Source organism: Protopterus annectens, chromosome 13.part0, assembly GCF_019279795.1.
Source record: "Protopterus annectens isolate FY-2018-M chromosome 13.part0, PAN1.0, whole genome shotgun sequence".
NCBI classification, from domain to species: domain Eukaryota; kingdom Metazoa; phylum Chordata; order Ceratodontiformes; family Protopteridae; genus Protopterus; species Protopterus annectens.
The window spans coordinates 788,067,969-788,087,593 of record NC_056747.1 but is presented as its reverse complement, the minus strand read 5'-3'; positions in this window follow the sequence as shown (position 1 = coordinate 788,087,593).

The following is a 19,625-nucleotide window of genomic DNA, read 5'->3' as shown; positions in this document are numbered from 1 at the left end:
CCGGACCCGCCACCCAGTCAACGGGATATTGCAGCCATCAAAATTTCAAAGCTGCTTCAAAAAGGAGTCATCCAACCGGTCCCCGTAGACCAGACCGGATTAGGGACTTACTCAAAATTCTTTTTGGTGCCAAAAAAGACCGGGGACTTGAGGCTCATTTTGGATCTCAGCAACCTGAATCAATCAGTCAAGAAGTCCAAGTTCTGGATGGTCACCTTAAAATCCATTCTCCCGCTACTGGAGAAAGGTGTTTGGATGTGCTCCATAGATCTCAAGGACGCCTATTATCACATTCTGGTAGATCAGGCGTCCAGGAGACATCTGCGCTTCAGCCTGGGAGACAGTCATTTCCAGTTCTGCGCACTGCCCTTTGGTCTCACCACAGCCCCAGGGTGTTCACCAAATGTTTGGCGGTGGTGACTGCTCACCTGAGGAGTCTAGGATTCCAGGTGTTTCCGTATCTAGATGACTGGCTCCTAACTGCCACCTTCAGGCATCTACTATTACAGAACCTAGCAGCCACTATATCTCTAGGCACCTCCCTAGGAATCACCTTCAATTGGGCAAAGTCTGTGTTGCTGCCATCTCAGCACATACAGTTTATCGGGTTAGAGATAGACTCAAGGCAAACGCGGGTCTATCTTCCTACAGAGAGAATAGAAACATTACAATCTCAAGTCCGAGCGTTGCTCCTCAAACGCCGAGCCCCAGCAAGGATAGTCCTACAACTGTTGGGTTCCATGTCGGCTACCGTTCTCCTGGTCCCCTTAGCAAGATTACACATGAGGATTCTCCAGTGGCTCCTGTCGGTCCAGTGGTCGTATCAGGAACTTCCTCTCAGTCACCACATTATAATCACGGAGACGTGCAAACAGGACCTCCGTTGGTGGCTTATCTCCTCCAACCTGGATCAGGGGCGACCCTTCGTTCCTCCTCCTCCAGTGGCCACTTTGACTACGGACGCCTCCCAGACAGGGTGGGGGGGACATTACCTGGGCAGGTCAGTTCAAGGCAAGTGGCACCCCGACGAGAGTTCCCTACACATCAACATACTGGAAATGAGGGCGGTGCTTCTATCGCTTCAAGCACTACACAGCTACCTCCCCCAGGGTATGATTGCCATTCAGTCCGACAACATGTCAGTAGTCTGGTACCTGAACAAGCAGGGAGGGACCAGGTCCTACCCTCTTTGCAGAGAGGCCATGAAAGTATGGAATTGGGCTGTTGCAACCAACCGTTTCTTGGTAGCAACACATTCCGGGGAGATCCAATGTGATAGCCGACAGACTGAGCAGAACCATTCTCTCCCCGCATGAGTGGTCTCTGAACAACAGAGTAGCATCTCAGATCTTCAGAAGATGGGGAACTCCTTGTTGCGACCGCTTTGCAACTCCCCTCAACACGAAATGTCTACAGTTCTTCTCTCTCACCCCGGTTCCGGGGGGGTTTCCCAAGGATGCCCTAGTCCAAACTTGGCCCACCGGCTTACTGTACGCCTTTCCACCGGTTCCCTTTCTTCCCAGGGTGATCCAGAAAGCGATTCACTTGCAGTGCAAAATGATTTTAGTTGCCCCATACTGGCCTCATCAAGTCTGGCTGCCATTTCTTCGGAAATACGCACTGGACGGTCCATGGTTCTTGGACCAGGTTCCAGATCTCTTGATCCACCAGTCGGGACAGCTTCACCAGTCCCTTCACTCACTGAGGTTAACAGCTTGGCTCCTCCACTTCCGACTATAGTCAGGAACCAGGTTTTGGACTCAGAAGTTATACATATCTTGTCCTCGGCCCACAAGAATTCGACTAAGAAGATGTATAATAGTAAATGGAAGAGATTCGCCATTTGGGCCCAACTCCGGGGATTAGATCCCATTACTGCCCCGGTGGCTGAAGTTTTGAAATTTCAGCTTCCTTATTCAATCAAGGTTCTTCGGTCTCCACCATTAAGGTTCAATTAGCAGCTATTTCTAATTTTCATGAAAGTATAGACCCACCTTTGATGAGCAATAAGTTGTGTAAAGCCTTCATGAAAAGTGCTGGGCTGCTACGTCCTCCAGTTTCTCATCCTGCTCCACCATGGGATCTTAATTTCGTATTAGGTGCTTTGACCTCTTCCCCCTTCGAACCGGCAGCAACTTCAGACTTGAAATTTCTTTCCTGGAAGACTGCCTTTTTGGTGGCAATTACATCAGCCAGAAGAGTTTCGGAACTTCAAGCCCTATGTGTCAAACCGCCGTACCTGTTTTTTCACAAGGATAGAGTATCCCTTAGGCCTAATCCATCTTTTGTTCCCAAAGTTTGTTCTAGTTTTTGTCTTCAACAGTCTTTGGAACTTCCAGTTTTCTTCCCCAACTACTCAGACAGAGCAGAATATATCTTCCACTCATTGGATGTTCACAGACAATTGCGTTTCTACTTAGATAGGACGCACCAAACACGGAAAACAGATCAGTTGTTTGTGTCCTTTTCAGACAATAAATTGGGCAAAGCTGTCACGAAGGTCACTATTGCCAAGTGGATCAGAGACTGCATCTGTCATATTTATTTTCTTTCTAATAGAGAGCTTACAACCACTGTGAAAGCTTATTCTACAAGGGCTATGGCTACTTCAACAGCCTTTCATTCCAAGCTTGCCATTAGTGACATTTGTGCTGCGGCTACCTGGTCCTCTCCTCACACCTTTATTTCTCATTACAAATTGGATGTGGCATCTCGGGGGCGAGCTTCCTTCAGTTCCACAGTTCTCAGGAGTGTTTTCCAGTGAGCCACCCAGGAATCAGGTGCTAGGGACGCTGTCCCATCAGTACAGAATGTAGGCGAGATAGGATCACATAACATCTTTTAGTTATGTACTTACCATAACTTTAGATGTTTGGGATCCATCTCACCTACATTCCTAATAACCCACCCTCCTTCCCCCTGCCTTGGAGATCAGAAGAGACCGGACGGTTCAAGTTTAGCCGTTTCATCTTGAAACACCTGGCAATATTATATCAACAGTCTATGTGTGTGTGCATGTGTGCGGACAAACAAGATCTGGGGAAGCTGTGGTGGTGCATCCTGGGATGTAGAATAGCTCAGCCAATAAGAGACTTCGCTCTATAGTATAGCATGCCGAGTTGGAGCCGAGGATCGGCTCCGAACCCATCAGTACAGAATGTAGGCTAGATGGATCCCAAACATCTAAAGTTATGGTAAGTACATAACTAAAAGTTATATCCAAACATCTTAGCTGTTCTATTCTAGACTTAATACTTGTGCTGTACCTTTGTATAAATATTACCAATGTGTTTGTTTGCCATTTGTCCCCGTCATAGCTGCAAAGGGTCTTTGGAGCATTCAAGTTACCTGGTTATCATATAAATAAGTAAACAATAAAAAGAGCAGAGAGGCTGTATGGGGTATGGCAGACAGACTGGATCAAGATATGAACCTTAAATAGTTGGCGCAGTGATGCATGTGATTGTGCTTTTAGATGATCTTGCAACAGGTTTCTTTCTTTTTGCACTAATGCAAATAGGTTTTCAGACTATCTCAGAAAACGTTTCTCTTGTCCACATATCCAGAGTGATATCACCTTGTGCAACAGTGTATGCCCAAGCCAACATATTACTATATAAAATAAGATGTTCGCTGTTTACAAAGAGAAAGGATTAGTAAATTTTATGGCACAACAAGACCTGTAATTAAAATACTATTACTTAAAGAATAAGTGTCAAATAACACAAAAAGGTAAAGAAAGCTGATTACCACAGATTTGATAATTAGGACATTTCAGAAAAGGTTTAAAATGGATTCATCAAAACTTTTTCTTTAATAACACACATCAACAGGCAACTGATATGCTCATTTATGTCTTCATTACTGTATTCCAGACACAACTATCAGTTTTCAGCACAAGATTCTAAATGTGAATAACCTTTTAAGGAACTCAAAATGCACTCTTGGGTGTCAGTACATTGGCAGAATTTACCATCAACCAAAATATACTTCCATTCAGGAGACAAAACTCACAGCAAAGTTACTTAACATGGACACACAAAGTTTAACAAATACAAATGCTGATAAACAGGTGACTTTGAGAGGTGGCATATCAGCATTTAATCATAACATATGAGTACCTTATTTGCCTTTCTCACCTTCTTGAGTAAGAAATTTCCCAGCAGTATCTGTGGTCATGCTTGAGCCTCTATTTCTTTTATACTATGTGACATTGAGAATGGCCTCACCATAGCCAAGTTCCTGCTGTATTTAAGCCATCTTCATTTCTTTATACCCCCAAGAATGGTCTGAAGACTCACTCCTAGCTCTTGGGTATATCTTTATAGTTTTGAAGGCTTTTGTTTTTAAAAATGTTATTTTATCAGTTATCTGGTTAGATTTCTGTCATATTATTTTTAGTATACATATTGGAATAGTTTTGCTATTTAAACAGGTTCTGTCATTTGGTAATGGGATCTAGTCTTTCTCAAAGAAGTCATAAAATAAGCATATATGTGAAAATCAGTTGTCTTTCAAAGACTTCTTATGGAAAACAGACAGTTGCGTTCCAAAAGCTACTTGTGGAAGACTGACAATTGCCTTCCAAAGACTTCACGTGGAAGACAGTTGCCTTTCAAATGCTTCCACACTCAGTGAGTAATATGTCTTGGGGATGAGCACACAATGAACCGGTGTGATCTCAGTAAGAATTTTAGAGAAGCTCAGTGGTGTAGAAGGATAAATTACTGACTATGGCCCTGGTGACCTGAGTTTGGTAAGTGGCTTGGGAACCTAATGGAGCTATCAGAGAGGATGGGCATGCTTATCATGGTGGGAGAGTGCATGCTGGCATGTCTCTCTCTTTCTTTCTCTCTCAAGTGGAGCTCTGGCTCTGGTCACAGCTCACAGAGTAGATGTCTGGTTGGTGGCAGGAAAGAGGAGCAATGGCACAGGTGCCTTATGGGCTCAAGAGCAGGACATGCACCAAGGTAGCTGCTATAGTATGTACATCCTTAATGGATACATGCAAGGGTTGGACTTAGGGCTTGGCAAAAATGCCAGTCCCTGAGGACGACGGCACTACTCCTGCTGCTTGACCCTTGCCTGCAAGTTGAGTGAAAGCAGTTGTGCACTTTGTCTTGGAGGAACAAATGGGTCGCAGACTATGTCAGGAAGGAGGTCTGATAGGCATGGGGTACCAACCAGAAAAAAAACCTAGAATTTTAGGAAACTGTGAGGAATAGAGACTAAAAGATGTGGTTATATATCTGTTAACCAAAAAAAGTTCAAAGTTTTTGATTGCCATAATGGTTAAGGTGTTTATCTCACAGACACAAGGTACAGGGTTTGATTATCACCTTTGAAAAAGAAATTGTATATGGTTAAAATGGCCTACAGTGGCAGCTAGTCTAGTACTTGCCTATGGACCTAAATTTACATATGCACCTAAAGAAAAGCCTATAATCAGAGAATATGGTGGAAATTCCTTTGAAATCAATAACATAACCCTCTATAGTGAATGCTGAGGGGAACTGAGACTGGAACTCAACCCACAATAAAAAGCAGCAAAAAGGGAAAAGTGAGGTATTCTGTCCTACAATCACATGTCCTTTCCTAAAGGAAAAATAAATGAAAAGTCTAAGCTCACTGATCCTTCAGAAGTAATCAGACCAGTGTAAGTTGATACTGATATAATTGATAAAGGAGATTGCTGGCTTTCAGTGCAAAATGAAAGTTCATTATAGAAATCTGGGGAAATGATGAAGGTCCAGCCAATGAAAGTGTTGCTAATAAAGTTATATTCACCAGTTGGTTTATTATTGATTATAAAAACATGGTGTGTTTAAAGGGATTGCTAGATTAACAGCACAATGTTAAGTTGTCAATCTCGCCTTCATTCTTGCTGGATGGGTTCGGCTCCGACTCGGCACTTGCTAAGCTCGAGAGCTAATTTTACCAGCTCGAGGCAACCCTATATCCCATGATGCAAGGCGGAGACTACCCAGATCTCGTTTGCCGCTTCGCTAACAAGGTGCCTTCTTTTACCAGCTCTAGGTAAGTGAACAGTTTTTGAGACTTTTCGTCTACCCCCCTTTAAATTTATATATATATTTGTGTTTTGTTAACCTAACGACTTACTTTAGCCCTATTCCCGTCAGTGTTCCCTTTTTTTCGAGTAATTTATTCCCCTTCCCTAGATAGGCCTTAGGCCTTCCCCTCCCTAAATTTTTTCCTGTCAGGGATTGTTTGTGTATGACTGTGTGTTATCCCTGTTTATTTTAAATTGTTGGGTTGAGTGTTTTTGTGTGTGTGTGTTACTATATTGTGTTTCCTCGACACAGTTATGCTGAAGGACACTAAGGTCTCAGGCTTCAAGAAGTGTGACTCCTGCTGTCAGAAGATGTCTCTGACAGACGGTCACACTTCTTGTGTTTATTGCCTGGGACCTTCGCACCTGCAGGACTCTTGTGCTATCTGTCATGCTTTCAGCCCAAGAGTCCTGCAGGAGCAAAAAAATAAGCTGATATTAAGGGGCTTATTAAAGCCCGAGAGCTCCCCGACTAAGTCGGTGCCGGGGAAGTCCTCGAAACCTGTTAAGCCTTCGGCTCAGACTTCCAAGCCGTCGGCTTCGGGTTCATCCTCACCAGGGTCGAGATCGGCTCTGGCCGGAGCCGATCCTTCCACCTTACCAGTCTCAGTATCGGCTCAATCCGGCGCCGATACTGTCAAATCCAGACATTCAGTGTCGGCTCTGGCTGGAGCCGACGTATCTTCGGCTCCGTTGGCTCCATCGATCTCAAAAAAGAGATCTCGATCCCCTTCAGTGGAATCCATACATTCGGCTCCGAGATCACCCTTGCTCTCGGAGCGGAGCCATCGGAGCCGTTCTTCTCGGTCGTCTAGGCTGTCTGATCACGACCTTGAGAGAGAGTGGTGAGTAGATTATTAAAGTCTCAGGCATTGGCCCAAATACTCCATAGCCTATCTCAACAGACGGTAGCTATTTCACATCCACCAAACATTCCTCCTTCAACTCTCTTACAGAGCTCAGAGCCGGAGCTCCTTGGAACCGGCACCATTGTGGCTTCGGAGCCGATACCACCCCTTTCGGCTTCGTCATCCTCGGCTCCGATTTCCTCCTTGAGACCTTCATTGGAGGGATCCAGGCGTCTGGTCTCTCTCGTCGGCTCTGAGGGGGTGAGTGGCATCGGACCCTTGTCCGACCCCGTTCTCCCTCTCGGAGCTTCGGCGTTGGTGAGCTCGGCCCCGACATCTGCCTCGGAGCCTTCCCTCTCGGTGAGGCCTGGGGTTCCTATCTCTTCAGAGCGGGAACTTTCTGGTCTCTCTGACGGGGGAGCCTTCGAGGTGATGAGGAGTGTACTAGCCCCTGGGCTTAGTCAACGGACAGTTCCATCAGCTCCTCCCACTACAGTGCCTGCTGACGTCTCTTCCCACTCTCTTGCTCCCGGACCCAGAGATCCAATGCCTCAGGTTTCCCCATTGGGAATATCTTCCTCTTCCGAGGCTTCTCCTGATCCGTCAGGGGAACCCCCGCGTAAGAGGACATGTAAGAGGAAACATCTAGACTCCCCTGAGTCTACTACATCAGATACTGACCTGGATGAGTCGGAGGGATCCCCAAGGTCCTCCTCTGAGGATGTCTCATTTTCAGACATCCTTGAACTCCTTAAGCAGAGGGGGAACTGGCCCTCCCTTAATCCTTCCAAGGACGAGTCAGTATACCTGGAGGTGTTCGGATCTCGACCCTCCACCTCCTAGGTATCTCCGCCTTTCGACCCTCTCATGGAGGTAGTGGCTCGGAAGGCGTGGATGGCACCAGATTCGGTGGAACCTATCCCTAGGAGGCCTTCAAAATTTATTACGGCCCCACAAGATAGACAATATTTAACAAAGGGTGTCCCAGTTGATGCCATGGTGGTGGCTGCTGCCACCAAGAAGGAATTAGCTGATCCTTCAGTACCTGTCCATCCTCCTAACAAGGATTCTAGGACTATGGACAGGTACGGTAAGCAGATTTTTTCTTCAGCGACTTTTGCCATGAGATCGCTGAACTACTTATGCCACTTCACCCGCCTTCAAAGAGATGTTCTTAAAGAGTTGGGAGAAGTTTTACAGGATCCGTCAGCTGCTGGGTCTCAGGATAAGACTAGCTCACAGCTAGGAATCCTTAACTCCATTGCTAACTCCTCCATGCGGCTCATTTCTTATGCAGCCGATGGAGCGAGTAGGGCCGCAGGCACAAGAGTGGCTTTGAGGCATCAGTCCTGGATGTGGCTTTGTAATTTTGCAGACCCCTTCAAGGCGTCCTTCACAAACTCCCCCTTTGATGGCTCAACCTTGTTCGGACCTCAAGTGAAAGACACTTTGACTAGATGCGAACAAGATGGCAAGACTCTTTCTGCCGTAGGAGTCCATTTCTCCACCCCTTCAAGACCTTACCCCAAAGGACAGAAGGGAGGGAAAATGTGGTTCCGCAAATCTCAAGGAGTCATGCCTGACGCAGGAAGTCAGTTTACCCCCAGAGGCAGAGGGGGTAACAATAATAGACGCCGCCCTAGGGGCAGAGGTGGTCCGCAGAATCAAGGTAGCAGAGAGCCTCTTTCTGACAAACCCTTCCAGCATCCCTGAGATGTTGCCCGATTGTCCGCCTTCAGAGGCAGTCAGGGGAAACTTATCGCTGTACCCAATAGCCTGGCTTTCCCTTTCTCAAGACAAATGGGTACAGTCAATTATATCCGAGGGTTACAAAATTCCCTTTATTCAAACCCCAGTTCAACAAAAGGGAACCCTTCCAGACATTCCACCCGGTCTAAGGGAACTAGCAGTACTAGAAATATCAAAACTGCTAGTAAAAAGAGCCATCCAGCCAGTCCCAGCGGACCAAATAGGATCCGGAATCTACTCAAGGTTCTTTTTAGTTCCAAAAAAGACAGGGGACTGGAGACCAATATTAGATCTGAGCAAACTCAACAAGTTTATAAAGAAATCAAGATTCCGGATGGTCACGCTTCAGTCTATTCTGCCCTTTCTGGGCAAGGACAATTGGATGTGCTCGATAGATCTTCAGGATGCGTACAATCACATAAAAATTCACAGATTCTCCAGAAGATTTCTCCGCTTTCGGCTGGGGACCAGTCACTTTCAATTCAGAGCCCTGCCCTTTGGACTCACTACAGCCCCCACAGTGTTCACCAAATGTATGGCAGTGGTTACGGCTCACCTGAGATGTCAAGGATTCCAGGTGTTTCCATATTTAGACGACTGGCTCCTCACTGCCACCACCAGGCATCAGCTTCTCCAAGCCAGAAATTACACCATTCACACTTGCAGAGGGCTAGGAATTTCTATAAATTTCGAAAAATCTGCCTTGTCGCCTTGTCAATCTATTACTTTTATAGGCGCAAGATTGGACACCGTACAACTTTCAGCAAAGTTAACAGACCAAAGGATCTTGGACATTCAAAGACATGTCCAGGTGATTCTTCTCAGCAACAAAATTCAGGCCAGATTTGCTCTGAAGGTATTGGGTCTTATGGCGGCTGCCATAACACTTCTTCCCCTTGCCCGCTTTTACTTGTGTCTTCTACAATGGATGCTATTCACCCAATGGTCTTTTCAACAACTTCTCATGCATCACGAGATCATAGTAACTCCAACTTGCAAAAGGCATCTGACTTGGTGGATATCGTCCCCTCAAATCCATCAAGGCAGACCATTTGTTCCTCTTGCCCCAGTTGCCACGGTTACATCAGACGCCTCCCTGATCGGGTGGGGGGGGTATTATCAGGGCAGAATGGTCCATGGCACTTGGCAACCTTTCGAGTACCATCTGCACATAAATGTTCTGGAGATGAGAGCAGTGCTTTTAACGTTGCAAGCCCTCAATGACTCTCTTCCCCTGGGAACTATTGCAGTCCAAACTGACAATATGTCCGTAGTGTGGTATATAAACAAACAGGGCAGAACCAAGTCCTATCCACTGTGTCGAGATGCTCTCAGACTTTGGCAATGGGCAATCTCCTCTCACCGGTTTCTGATAGCAACGTACATCCCCGGGAAATCCAACATCATAGCGGACAGATTGAGCAGAGCTATTCTCATGCCTCATGAGTGGTCTCTCAAACAGTCAGTGACGGAAGAGATTTTTCAGAAGTGGGGCCTTCCTTGCTGCGACCTTTTCACTACACCTCAAAACAGCAAATGCCCAAACTTCTTCTCTTTCTTCCCCCTTCCAGGCCATCCCCCCAGAGATGCTCTAACCCAAGATTGGCCCCGGGGACTTCTTTATGCCTTTCCCCCTTTTCCGCTGATACCTCAGCTAATTCAGAAAGCAACCGCCTTGAGAGCCAAGTTGATTCTCATTGCCCCTTATTGGCCTCGACAGATATGGTTTCAGTTCCTACATCATTACCTCTTGGTACAGCCATGGCATCTGGACCCAGTTCCAGATCTTCTGACCCACCAGTCGGGTCATCTGCACCAATCCATACCTTCTCTCAACCTCACTGCTTGGTTGCTCCACTTCCATCCTTAGCCAGGCTTCCTATGATTTCTAATCCTGTACGGGATATCATAGTAACTTCCCTTAAATCTTCTACCAGAAAGATTTACACTAGTAAATGGTGACGTTTCTCTTTCTGGGCAAAAGCTAGGAACATAGACCCCTATACTGCTCCAATTCATTCGGTATTGGACTTCCTAGCTGACATTTTTCATTCAGGATCCTCTTCTTCCACAGTGAAAGTTCAACTGGCAGCCATTTCAAATTTTCATATAGGCTTTTTGGACCACAACATTATGTCACATAAACTTTGCAAGGCATTCCTTCAAGGTATCTTTTTATTGAAACCTCCGATTAGAGACCCCCCACCACAGTGGGATCTAAATTTAATTTTAACATCCTTGATTCTTCCCCCGTTCGAACCTGCAGCTGCCTGTTCTTTGAAATTGCTTTCTTGGAAGACACTTTTTCTAGTTGCCATTACTTCTGCCAGGAGAGTATCTGAGCTTCATGCTCTCTGCATTCGCCCTCCCTATCTAATATTCCACAAAGATAGGGTATCTCTAAGGACTAATCCGTCCAAAGGTGGCATCGCAGACGAACCTAAATCAATCCATTGATCTTCCAGTATTTTTCCCGAATTATTCTGATAGAGCGGAACAAAAGTTACATTGTCTTGATGTTCACCGCCAGCTCAGATATTATCTGGACAAGACTAAAATTTTTAGGAAATCTGATCAACTGTTTCTATCCTATGCAGAGAACAGGAAAGGCCTTCCAGTTTCTAAGGTAACTTTATCTAGATGGCTGTCTTCTGTGATCACTTACATTTATCAGCTCAGAGGCAAATAGTTGATTTCTAACCCAAAAGCCCATTCTACCAGAGCTCTAGCTACATCTACAGCTTTTCAAGCTAGACTTCCAATAGACACTATTTGTGCAGCAGCCACATGGGCCTCTCCTCATACCTTTGTTTCACATTACAAATTAGATTTGGCCTCCAGAGACAGAGCGAATTTTGGTTCCACCGTTCTCAAGAGTCTGTTCCATTGAGCTACCCAGGATAGAGGTGCTAGGGACGCGGTCCCATCCAGTAAAAATGAAGGCGAGATTGACAACTTAACATTTAGAAGTTATGTACCTACCATAATGTTCCATGTTAGTTGTCTTCTCTCACCTTCTTTCTTGATCCCCCTCCATCCCCCTAGCCTGGTCAGACCGGGAGATCATGCATCTTCTATTAAGAGGTTATTCCCTTTTTCTAGCTGTTCAACTTCTAGTGTCAGTAGATTACGTTGATCCTTTCTACAGGGTTATGATGTTATTTAGTATTGTTATTTTTCTTCCTCCTCTTCAGTTGGAAGAAAATATTACTATTTCTTTAGCTACCAAACGAGATCTGGGTAGTCTCTGCCTTGCATCATGGGATATAGGGTTGCCTCGAGCTGGTAAAATTAGCTCTCAAGCTTAGCAAGTGCCGAGTCGGAGCCGAGGATCGGCTCCGAACCCATCCAGCAAGAAAGAAGGCGAGAGAAGACAACTAACATGGAACGTTACGGTAGGTACATAACTTCTAATTTAGCAAGTTTCAGTTCACTGAATCCAACCAACTGAAAGACACATAATGAACACCTCACTCAGTCTTTTCTTGTGCCACCCTCCAGTTCTTGTCTTATATTTACCTACTCCATGGTCAAACAACATGGAGTAAAGAGCAAATACTGTTGTTTCTGAAGATGGCTATCAGTGAAGTTTTTTTGTACAGTTGGCATGCTGTGAAATAGAGCTCAAACTATTGAGGTACTATGGTTTAAATTGGATAGCTTCCATAGAAGCACAAGTGTCCACTGCCCCACCACACTTTCTTTTCTTTATTTTCTCTCAGACTTTCCACTTCAGGGCTATCCAAGATGTTGCTTTAGAAAGGAAAATGGTAGAAATATTTTTACAGTGAATAGGTGAAATAATATAGATCAGTCCTATAATCATCAACTTTTAAAATATAGAAAATAAATATATTTACTCTGTTCCATCGGGTTCCAAGTCCAGAAGATGTCACAGTTAGTGAGTTAGAAAATCTGACAGAGTTTTTGAATAGGGACAAAAGATGTTTTTGTCAAAGATGAGATATTTTAAATTCATCAGGTGAGATCATTCTCAGGAATGGATAATTTTTCTTCTTTCTTTTCAAATAAAGGAAATCATAAAATAAATGTATTTGTACTCAGATGCACAGGTTGCATTATCTAGGTACCAAATGAATTGAGTAGGCAGTAAATGGCCACTTTGTACAAAGCTCAAAAGGCAGTCCAAGGAGGGTAGGTGTATGACGGATGTAATAAAAAAACAACTCTTCAGGTAAGTGTTGTTTCATCAGATAAAGAAGTTAACATTCTAGACAGGTATGAAAAAAAGTATATACCTTCTTTACTTTGGCAATCAAATCTGTAAATTATCAGATATGAATTAGTGCCTCTAAGAGTGCAGTTCTGGATCAAATGTTGGTGGTGATAGCTTCTAGAATGTAAGGCTAAGGAGATGCTATGGACCTGCACCCTCCCCTTATTTCTAGAGAGCAAGTCATCACTGCCCTCTGAAAGGCAAAATATACAGCCTCCATGGGACCCAATAACATCCCAGGCTGCATCCTACATGAGCTCAGGCAGGAACTTGCAGCACCATTGGTACTCAGCCAAAGCCTGAATACCGGCTTCATCCCAACTGAGTTGAGGACAGCTACTGTCATTCCTTTGCACAAAGGTGGAGCGTCCACCAATCCAGGAAATTATAGACCCATCAGCCTAACTAGCTTGATCTGCAAGGTCATGGAGTGGATTATCATGGACCTCATTAACAAGGACATTGGCAACCTCCAGACACTTGATCCCACATCATTTGGTTTTGTCAAGGGGAGGTCATGCCTGTTAAATTTGGTCGACTTCTTTGAGACAGTCACCAGCATCATAGATGAAGAGAAGACAGTGCACACTGCCTACCTTGACTTGCCCAAAGCCTTCGATACTATTCCCCACTCAGGTATAATAAACTCTATCAACTAGGCATCAATCCATATGTTAACAGTTGGGTAGCAAACTGACTCACTGATAGAACCCACCTAGTCAAAATAGGGGAAGCCACCTCAAGTAGTAGACCCATAACAAGTGGTGTACCCCAGGGATTGGTCTTGGGACCTCTGCTGTTTTGGATATACTTCTTAGAGGTGCAGGCCAAATATAGTGGGCTGTGGCTGTCCAAGTTTGCAGATGACTGCAAGCTGGGTGCAGTCTTCAATTTCCCTAGTGATGTGGACATCTTCTAAGATGGTCTCACCCAAACAAATGACTGGTGTCAGAAACATGGCCTCAAACTGAATGCCAAAAATGCATCATCATCCCTTTTGGGGAGAAAGACATTCCCCATAAATTATCACATTAATAAGACAGTCATAAGCATGCAGTCAGTTGTGAGGGACTTGGGCACTCAGGTTGATAGCAAACTGACTTTTGACCACCATATTGCCAACGTTGTATGGAAAGCTTTTACATGCCCCACCTCATTAGTAAGGATATCATGTACCTCACAAAGCACGTGTAGCAGCTGGAGATACCACAGAGGTTCCTCACCCGGAGAATCCAGGGCCTCAGACATCTACCCTACACAGATAAGCTAAAAGCCCTGTCCCTCTACTCAGTCTCCTACAGACTCCTCAGAGGTGACCTCTGTCTGGCATACAAAACAATCTCAGATCCTGACGTGATGGGACTGCTGCATATCTGCAAGTCAAGCTCCATTTAAGTAACCTGCAAGCACAGCCTTAACCTAGTCTGTGACATCAATGGCATTTCTTGGCAGGACAGGTTTGTGTCCCAGAGACTCCCCCTATTGTGGAATAAACTGCCTCTCCACATAAAGCAGAGTACCTCATTAACCCTTTTTAAGTGCAACCTGGATAAATGGATGGGGAACAGAAAATACACCCCTGGGATTCCACTTGTGTCCCTGCTGGACAGTGGCATAAGGTGCTGACTTGTTGGAATGGGATAAATTCTTGTAGGCTTGTAAGGGCCTCAGGGCCAATAGCCTAGTAACATCCTATGATCCTATTCTGGCCAAATTAAATAAAATGGGTGACAAAACAGGAATATTGTTGACAACAGACAAAAGTGCTCAACCTTTTGAATACATTGTTGGATACTGTATCTACCTGGTAATTTTATAGCTTAATTTTTTGGCACAGTAACACTCCACACAACGGACATTTGGTTCATAGGTTCATAGGTTCATAGATTAGTACTAAGCTAACTGCCCTTGTGGGCCATTTTAAGCCTAGCCAATTGTCCCTTGTGAGACTCAAACCCTGTACCTTGTGTTTGCAAGGCAATCACCTTAACCATTAGGCCACCCTCCCAACAAGTGGTATTGGGTTAGTGGTATTTAGATTTGCCTGGGTGTAATGTATATTTGGTGTTTGGTTACAAGTTAAATACACAGGCAAAAAACCAAAGCTTTGCAAATGAATCTGATGTATTAAATCCTGCTACTAATTGCTAAAGCACTATTAAAAGAAACTGCACTACATCCAAGTGTTAATGAAATATTTTTAGTTTATTTTTATTTATTTTATTTGAATTTGTTTACTGAGCTACTCCAACAGAGCTGATAGCCTCTTTTTAATTGAGTGAGTCACATGGAGAAAAGCACCAGTTACAGTTAATGTTGATGAATACAATTATAAATATAAAAGTTAAAAAAATAGTGAAAGTACACAGCGCACTTGAGTTAAGCAATGGTTGCGGCAGTGCAATGCAATGGAATGAAAATAACAGAGTAGCAAGGCACATTGTGCAGCTATTACACATCATCATGACATATATGCAACAAGGTAATCCAAATGGAAAAGTGACTGGGGGTCCGAATGGAGAGATAATAAGTCAGCAAACAAAGGAGAGTACTATTGCTGACATTGAATTCATTCTCAAGTCTTGGTGTGTACCTTCATGAGGTGGGCACTGCTTTTCACAAACTCTCACCAAGACGGCACTGATAGATACACTGTTTATTATATAGCATATATCATGGACAGAAGCAGATAAAAAATCAAAAAAGATAGCTGGGTGCACAAGACTCAGGATAAAAAAGCGCCCAATCCTGGTAGGCACACTGGAAAAAATGAAAGTGTACAATCCTTGAAATACAGAAACATTCGTGCAATGGGGCCAGGCCAGGGGGAGGATGCCCCCCCTGTTGTAGAAGGACGTAGCAGTCCACAAACAACATAAAAAACTGATAGGCCAAAGAAGAGCCATAAAGACAGTAGAGTGGACTATTGGGGATAAGAAAGAAATTACGTATTGTTATTATTATGCAAAACGCCCAGAATTTCCAGACATAAGATATACAAAAAGATTAAGAGAGAAATTAGAGGAAAGAAAAATACTTCCACAAGAGAAGCTGTTGGAAGTTTCATATAAAAATTTGTGTTCATTAATACAACTGATTTGTGAAAAACATTACACAGACCAAGAAACTTTGATCTGTTTGGAAAAATAAGCATCTGAGGAAGTGTGAAATATAAACAACAAAACCTAGAGATGTTTGAAAAGTATAAAAAAGAAATACGTACTTGGGAAAGAGAGAGATTTGATATGGTGCAATATCTATGCAAAGTCAAAGGCCAAATTAATCAATACAAAAAAGGCAGCCCCAAAGATATTCAAAGAGAAATATGGGCAAAGGCATCCAGATATGGAAAATTATACGATAAAAGTAATATAAAGAGGGAATGTAGAAGAACAGAAGATTAGTAAAGTAGAAGTTAAAAAAATAGAAGTTGATGTTATGGAATGTCTGCGAAGTGAAGGATTTGGTGTAGAAGGTCTAACACAGATTACATCACAGCATGCTGGAATGAGTCCCCAAAGTAAGGAGAAACAGGAAGATCAGGAGACATCTGAAGAAAAAATATGGATGTGGGAAAGAAAAAGAGATTTACTATGGTGTAATATTTATGCAAAGAAGAAAGCAAAACTAATCAATACAAAAAGAGCAGCACTAAAGATATTTGAAGAGAACTACAGGCAAAGGAATCTGGACATGGAAGCTTTACAATTCAAAAACAAGACAAAGAGGAAAAGTAGAAACAAATATCAGTAATGGAGAAGTTAAAGAAATAGAAACTGAGGTTATGGAGTACCTATGAAGTGAAGGATTCAGTGTAGAAAATTAAACTCAGAAAACACCACGGCAGGATGGAGCAATGGACATCCAAATTAAGGAGAAATCAGTGGAAAAGGAACCAAGTCAGTTGTCATATGAAGATATTTTGGAGCCTTTCACAGGAAACCAGTATAAATGTTCACTTGCAGCTGGACAGTAAGGGAAGGAACAGGAAACTGTGGCAACTATGAGACAGTCAATGTTGAGGAGTGATAGGCCAGTGAGTTCCAATATGACAGAGCAATGGATGACACAGGATGAAATTGAAGAGAATCTGCCACAGGAAGATGCTATAGAGCTTTCAATAGAATGCCTGCAAGAAATGGAGAACAAAAAATGTGCCCTCGGTTTAGAAGAAAATAAGCTAAGAGAAGAGTTACTTGGTTTAAATAAAAGAAATAGACTGCAGAAGGTCAATAAAACCCAAAAGTTAGAAGTTTGATAAAACAAATGAACACAGTAGTTAGGACTGTCCATAGAGATCCATGCAATATAACAGAAGTAAACAGGATATATTACTGTGCAGCGAAATTGATAGATAAACTTCTACCAGAAGAACACGGGGTAGTAAGGGAAAAAAGGGAGAAATCAAATACCATCATGGAAGTATCGAATAGAGGAAACTATAAAGCAATTAAGACAAGAAGTGCCACTGTTAGAAAAGTATAGAAGAGGGAATAGATCAACAAAAATACTCAGAAAGATAGAGGTGATAAAATCATTTTCTTTCCAATAGAGGGATCAGGTCTTATGGGTTCAGTTATTATTTGTGTGAGGCCAAAGACAATGACAGAAGGATAAGTCAGAAGATGTTTGTGAAATGAGTCTATATTAATATCTTCTAGAACCTGTTATCTGATGTTAGTAGTACATAACTCAATATCTTCCAGAATATCTGTACTAATATTGTTGGGATGAAGGTATATGTAGATAGTGGCAATATGAAGTACGTGATAGTGTTTAATCTAGAGACCAACAAGGAGTAGTTCAGATTTGGGGAAAGTTCGTACTGAATTTGTTAACTGTTAGATTATTCTTGTCTAAACGTGTAACCCCTGTTCTTTTGTTTAATCTGTCTAGCCAAAGCATAGTATAAACATTGGGTGACTATGATATATTTGTAGGTCATTTGTGTGAGGTTTGGTATTGATGTTGGTAGGACCTGGGTTTGGGTGGATGTTTCAACAGCATAGGAGATTATTATATATGGGAAAACCTGAGACGTATAACCTTGTTAGAAGCTTGTGACAGTATAACCTTATTTTGAGATGAGTAGCAGGTGAACAGGTGTTTAGTTATTTATTAGAACTGAACTTACAGAGAGATTAGAAAATAGTGGAGGTGCTTGGAGGACATAATTTGTATGGTTAGAGTGACTGTGGGTTGAGTAGAGGTAGATGGCTATGGTAACTAGTCACAGCAGGAACTATAGTAATACTATATTGCTAATCCAGGTGTAAGTTGGAAAAGCATGAATACGAAAATGAGACACGTAAAATAGTACAGACCTTTTAGATAAGGGCTTTGATCTGATGTTATCCATTTCAGTATTCATCACATCTAGGTCTTGGATCCAGTGTTGGATCTGATCCAGCAACTTTACAAGCAGATTCTAGGCTCGAGTTCCTCACACTCCCATAATCCCTCTCTACCTTCAAATCCCCAAATCTCATTTGCCTAGGTTAGCTATAGATGTGATTCTGGCTTGCAGCTTTCTTACTGGGGTTTTCTCTTCAGATTTTCCAGATAAGTTTTAAAATTTTTTGTTATTTAGCAGTTAGGTTAGTGTAGTTCCTTCCCCCCTTGATCTTAGTGCTCATACAGCATTAGGGTTGTTTACTTTCATGTACTTTGGCATTTGGTGCCTTTTTTTTTCACAGTCCCTTTCCCTAGTTAGTGCTTGGGGTTTGTTGGGCTAGATTATTATTATTTTGTTGTGTGTGTGTGTTTGGTTGCTCTTTGTGGTTTTTCACAGTAGTTGTTGAACTGTGTGTTGCTGATCTGTGTGTGCTTGTTGGTAGGTCCATGTCTGAGAAATCTACCGGGTTCAAGAGATGCTATTCTTGTGGGCGTATGATGCCTAACTCTAATGCACACAAGAAGTGCATGTACTGTTTAGGATCTGACCACCTCAAGGCTGATTGTGCGGTGTGTCTTTCATTCAACCCTTAAGCATTGGTGGATTGGCAAAATAAGTTGTTGCTCAAGGGCAAGGCCCAAGGGGGTCCTTTCATTTCTCTCTTCCCCTCCTACAGCAGCAGCCATAAAGTACCAAAGAGGAAAGCCTTCTCTGCTTCCGCGGAGGCTTCTCCACTTCATTCTCAAAAAAGGCATAGATTCTCAGATCACAGCCCATTCAGCTCCAAAGCAGTCTTTGGCAGTGTCATACTCAAAGGCCCAGGATCTGACCTCTGGACCCAAAATCTCTTCGGATTGGAGTCTCTCAGATCCCATAGCTGTCCCCTTGGCTCCATTAGTCCCCTTGGATCTGAGGCATTCTGTTTCACGGGACTCAGATCCAGCAGTTTCATTGGATATAGAGCTAGAGGTCATAGGCTCCCCAGTTGGTTCTCCCAGGGATCCAAAGCCTTTGGATTCAGGTTGTCAGAGCTGTTCCCCAGATCAGGAACACCATAAATTGGATATGGGGTCCTGTCAGGTTTCCCCATCCAAATCCACACATTTCTCCACCTCTTCCAGGTCACCCCAGGAGCATCCTACCCTCAGACATGGACAGGATGATGAGGCATTTCCTTAGGGCCCAGATAGAGATGGGTATTTTGGCCTCCCAGCCTATTTGGGCTCAGGGAGGTCCCTGACCCCTAAGTCAACTCCTCCTGTTCCGATTCCTGTGGTTTCAGAACCCCAGGTCCTGGTCTTCCTTGAGTTGGGAGTCCAGGGAATG